The sequence below is a fragment of the Mustela erminea genome, chromosome 19 (genome assembly GCF_009829155.1).
Source record: "Mustela erminea isolate mMusErm1 chromosome 19, mMusErm1.Pri, whole genome shotgun sequence".
In the NCBI taxonomy this organism is placed as follows: Eukaryota; Metazoa; Chordata; class Mammalia; order Carnivora; family Mustelidae; genus Mustela; species Mustela erminea.
This window is the reverse complement of record NC_045632.1, coordinates 46,275,368-46,281,731: the sequence shown is the minus strand read 5'-3', so window position 1 is coordinate 46,281,731 and position 6,364 is coordinate 46,275,368.

Genomic DNA, 6,364 nt, shown 5'->3' with positions numbered 1-6,364 from the left:
TTCCCATAAAATAACGCCCATCTAAATCCGATATTGCTACATAACCTTAACAAAACTATAAAAATAAAAAGGGAGTGGGGAAAAAACCCTCAAAACTCATATCTACAGCAAAACTGAGAGACAAAAACTAGGAAAACCCAGGAGCCTATGCTTTTAAAAGAGAAATAAATGAAGATTGTGTAGAAAAGAGAAGGTGACAAAATACAGATAAAATAAGCACCAGGAAGTGGGGAAATCCTTATAATGGGTCTAAGACCTATTAGATCAGAGCACTTGTTACTGTGGAATCAAAAAGAAGATGTTGGCAATCACAAGAAATGGAAGTGACCATCTTATAGAAGCTCCACTTCCATAAGAGACTTAGAAGTGGTACTTCTTGGATGCTTGGTGGTAAAGAGAAAGAAGAAAACAGTAACGGTCCTAAAGATATAAAAGAGAAGCACAAAATTAGAGAGATCTCAAATGCTGTCATTCTCCAAAACAAATGCACCATGGATTTCAAGATACTGCAGTTCATTATAGTAACAGAACAGACTGCTTTTGAACTAAGAAACTCTGTATTTTCACTATTAAACTATTATCATTGGTCAAGGAAAATTGAATTTCTTAACTGATCATTAAATAGCTGGCAACAACTGTAAGTAGGTTTATAAAAGAATACAGAAAATTAGAACCAAAATGTTTCCACTGATGAACACCCCTCTCTAAGGAGGGAGGGAAGGAAGGAAGGAAGGAAGGAAGGAAAGAAGGCAGAAAGGAAGGAAGAAAAGGCCATAAGGTAGAGATAACTTTAACAATATTTCAACCTGAATTATATAAACAGTATTTACAAATATTGGGGAGGGGGAACCCTTCAAATCAAATATTCTATAATTGAGAACAGAAATGAGCCCCAAATCTTCACATTAGGAAGATGTGACATGAGAGATACGTGGTTTAATGAAAGAAATTTTGTAGACAAAGTTATTTTAGAAATGAAGAATAAATTATAAATTACTCAAGAGAAGATAGAATTGAATGAGAATACAGTAAGAGGTATTGAATGAAAGAATGAAAATACTAGAACAAAATGAAGAAAGACTGTAATGAGAATCAGGAAGAAAAGTGTTAATATACAAAAAAGAGAAAGAGGATCCAACACACATAAAATTGTAGAGCTAATATTTAAAACTTGAATACAAAAAAAGATAAGCAGAAATAAGAGAAGACATGAGTCTATATGTTAAAAAGACCTATGAAAGATCTGGGAAACTAATATGGGAAGTATGCAATATATAACTGGGCTTTAAAGATAAAACTACATACTCCTCCACACCACACAATTTAGATATATGGCTCCTAGTTACTTCTGACTGTAGTCACATAGCCCTTAGTTACTGTTAAAGAAACCTGTAAAATCGCCTTACGAAATAACATAAAATTGTTTCCTGAAAAGTGTGTGGGATGCTGTTCTACTGACATAACAAACATATTGTACCATGTTTGCAAGAAAAAAAATAACAGTTTGCAGCTTAGTAATAGTTACAGGATATAGAACTTCTGCCTTTGTACTCTTTTTTTTAAAAAGATTTTATTTATTTGACAGATAGAGATCACAAACAGGCAGAGAGAGAGAGAGAGAGAGAGAGAGGAGGAAGCAGACTCCCCGTGGAGCAGAGAGCCCGATGCGGGACTCAATCCCAGGACCCCAAGATCATGACCTGAGCCAAAGGCAGAGGCTTTAACCCACTGAGCAACCCAGGCACCCAGTGTTATAATTCTGATACCAGACATGGTAGAACTGAGACCAAAACGCATTATATAATAATGACCTAGAGACCATATTCAAAATAAACATATTAGTTATGAATATCTACACACCAAATAACATGGCAACTGCTTTGATGATATGAGTCCAGGAGAAATAAAAATGCAAGAAAGAAACCAAACAGAAGACATCAATATACCAAAACTCAGTACAAAATGTACAAAAAGTAAAAAACAAAACAAAACAAGAAACAACCATGGAAGTCATAAACTAAACAAAGCTCTATCAATATCTAGATTTTTAAACTCCCATAACAAATACTTTCCAAGTGTACATGAAACATTTACAAACATTATCACAAATATTATCACAAACATCACAAATACTATAAATCTCAAAGAAAACTTCAATATGTTCCATAAAGTAGAAACAATAGTATATATATAAACAATATATAAAAACAATAGGAATAGTATATAAACAATATAAATAGTATTCTCTGATTCTCTGATTTCCACTTATAATAATAAGTGGAAAATTATAACAAAATTAAAAAGGTCTTCCACCCATGGTAATTTTAGAACTATCCAGCAAAGTTCTTAATGAAAGGGGAAATACAACCTGCCACACGAAACAAAACTGTCAAAATTACAGACAATACCAAGTGTGGGGAAGATGGGGAGCAACTAAAACTCTTCTACAATCTGGTAGGACTGTAAGTTGATATAACCACTTTAGAAAACTCTTCAAGCAATTTCTACTAAACCTAAACACATCTCCGTTGTATGACCCAGGCAGAAGTTCTATATCCTATATCTTCTCCTAGACAAACAAACAGATACATACAGATATACATACATATACACACCTAAAAAAGATGTGAGTGTATGTCTCTGGAATGACATGTACAAGGATATTAAGAGCTTGATAGACAACCTCAATGTGCATGAACAAGAGGATTGTATATTCTATACAATTCTATATTGCGCTATATTCATATAGCACAATATTACACACAATGAAAAATAAAAGTGGCCTCGCACAACATAAACGGCATCATGTGTTATTTTAAGTAAAAGAAACCAGACACAAAAGACCACATACTTTTAAATGAAGTTCAAAAGAAAGTAAAACTAATTGATGTTAGCCAGATCATTTAGGTAAGAAAAATAAAAGACATCCTAATTAGAAAATACATAAAGTTATCTCTGTTCACAGATCATGCGATCTTTTATGTAGAAAATCTTACAGATGCCACAAAGAAATTTTAGAATAAATGAATTCAGCCAGGAAATAGGATACTATCAACATGTAAAGGTTCATTACACACTATACATACTAGTATACATGCTATATATAACAGTAGCAATTAAAAATTATATAAAATTTTAAAATATATTTTATATATGTAATACAAGTGTGTGTGTGTGTGTTTGTGTTAAAATCAGAGCCATAAAGTAGAATGGTAGTTGCCAGGAGCTGGAGGAAAGAGGAAATGAGGAGTTACTGTTTAATGGGTATAGAGTTTCAGTTTTATAAGAGGAAAAAATTATGAAGCTGGGTGATGATGATGGTTGGAGAACATTATAAAGGTATTTGATATCACTAAACTGCATGCTTAAAAATGGGTAAGATGATAAATTTTATGTTATGTATATTTTACCAGAATAAAAAACTTGGAATAAAAATTTAATTGATGCTGGTAATAAGAAGAATATTGTGCTTATCTCTAGGAAGATAGGATAGTACTAATTGAATGAACATAAGGACTTATGAGATGCTGAGAATGTTCAATATCTTGATCTGGATGTATATATAAATGTAGAAAACAATAAAAAAAAATTCTGAACTGTACACTTAAGATTAGTGCCCCGACACTCTACTACATGTCAAAAGTACAAAAACAGTTATAAACAAACACTTCATCAAAAAAGGAAATTCAAATGGTCAGAAAACTTAAGTATGCTCAGCCTCATTAGGTACCAAGGAAATGCCAATTAAACCACTACTACTGTAAGGACCTATTTAACCAGAGGCTTCCATTAACGTTAAACAACAACCTTGTTTAACCCTTAAACTGTTCCTGCTCTCCTTCCCCCATGACTTAAAAACAAGTCCCAGAAACCAGCCCCAGATAACAAAGCCCAGATACAAGGGTGGGTCAGGCCAGGTGGAGACATCCAGTCAGTGGGGAGTTGCATACTGTCTCCCTAGCTACCAAGGAGTATGGGCCCTGCCCTTTGGGAGCCTTTTGGGCGCCAATTCTAACCAAGGTGTGATACGCTAGGTCAAATGTCTACTACAGGGTAAATTGTAATTCAATTGGTCACCTAGCATCACTGTGCAGCTTTCTCTGTGTGTTATAATCTCATTGGCCACCTGTGCGTGGCCAGGCCCAACTGCATGGCCTTTGCCCTTTAAAGCTAGTCTGTGAAACAGAGAAGAGTCGCCTTCACTGTAAGAGGCACGGCCCTGGCCAGTCGGTTTGATTCTTGATGCTTGGCGCAAAATAAAGCTTTGCTTGACCTTCACTTTATATCAGTCTCACTCCTTTAATCACGGACCCATTTTGTGGGGGGGCATAACACTACAACTGCTACAAGATTAATACACTATTTGATCAATCATCTCAACTGTTTTATGAGAGTGCAAACTGGTTTAACCATTTTGGAAAACTATGATGTGCTAGGAAATTGAAATACACGATTGTTTCAAAAAGTTGTCTGGCTTATGTATTTCATTTCAGTTAGGTCCTTAGTGTCCAGTAGCCACAGTTTTTTTCTAGACATGCTTAGGTTTTTTTATGTCTTTTTGTTTGACCCTGTAGATTCCATCTCTCTTCCTACTTCTGAGTATCGGGCTTATCAAGAATCAGAGGCAGAGACTTTTCCATAAGATTGTGTTCTATAAAATTATAAACTGACCTATGTTGATAGCAAGCATATTACCTTTCTTGGTAAACTTATATCTTGTCCTGTTCCACAGACAAGGAATATTTCCAGATCTCATAGCACTAACTTATAAATTTTGTGTCACTGTTCGCAAAAAGTAAAGTAGACATCACTGAATATCTCAAAGACCTCTAAAAATCCTCTCTTTACTGAAAAAATGAGAGCATCAACAAAACCTATTAAACCTTTTCAGAATGCTAGAAATTAACCAAAAGCCTGTAGGAATGCAGGGAATGATTATTCAAGAAAAACAGTCAAATTGTAAGGGCCTATTCAGCCAGAGGGGCCCCACCCAGTTGAACTGCCATTTTGTTGTTTATGCAGTAAAACTTAAATTGACCCTGCCCTCCCCCCAGGGGAACTTACTTAAAAGCAAGTCCCAGAAAGCAGTCCCAGGTAATAAAGCCCAAATACAAGGGTGGGTCAGGTCAGGTGGAGACATTCAATCAGTGGGGGCACATACTGTCTCCTAGCTACCAAGGAGTGTGGGTCCCACCCTTGGGGTGCCTTTTGGGTGCCCATTCTGACTAAAGTGATAGGCTAGTTCAAATAGCTACTATAGGGTGAACTGTAGTTCAATTGGCCACCCGTGTGTGACCTAGCATGACTGTGCAGCTTTCTCTGTGTATTGTAATCTCATTGGCCACCTGTGTGTGGCCAGGATCAACCACATGGCCTTTGCTCTATAAAAGTTAGTCTGTGAGGCAGGGAGGGGTCCCGCTCTCTGTAAGAGGCGTGACCCCGGCCAGTTGGGTTGATTCTTGATGCTTGGCGTGAAATAAAGCTTTGCTTGACCTTCACTTTGTATCAGTCTCACTCCTTTAATCACGGACCCATTATTGGGGGACCCAACATGGGGGCCCAAGAAAATCTCCTAAGAACAATGAGCTTTGTAGCATTTTAATTTGCCTTATACCCATCTGTCCACCCTCAGCCCCACATGATTCTCAAAAAACAACAGCTACAATCATGTCTGGCAGTCCAAGAAGCTAGAATTCTTTCAAAGTCTCATCCCAGAGAAAGGTCGTCATTATTGGACATGAAAGATCCTACATGTAAGACTATTGTTATTTAAACTTACCAGAGCTCATCAGTACAAAAAGGATTTTCCCTGAGACCATTTGTTAAAACCAACCAGAGACAATTGTTGAACATAACTCTTAGACATAACCCTTAAAACTTAACAATAAGAAAATAACCCTCTTAAAAAAGCATGAAGGGATACCTCACCAAAGAAGATATGCAAATGGCAAAAAAAAAAAAAAAGAGAGAGAGAGAGAGAGATGCTCATTATATAATGCATTAGGGAATTACAAATTTAAAAAATGTACACATTTCTTAGAATGCCAAAAATTCAAAACAATTACAATACCAAATGCCGGTGAAGCTGTGAAACAACAGGTACTCTCATTTATTGCTGGGGAAATGCAAAATGGTACAATCACTTTGGAAGAGAGTTTGGCAGGGTTTTTTGTTTGTTTGTTTTTTATCAAAACTAAATATACCCTTATCACATAATCCAGCAATCTGCTCCTTGCTATTTACCCAAAAGAGTTGAAAGATCACTACATAAATGTTTATAGCACCATTATTCATAATTGCCGAAACTTGGAAGCAACCAAGACGTCTTTCAGTAGGTGAATGAATAAAGTCTATAAGTTTACTG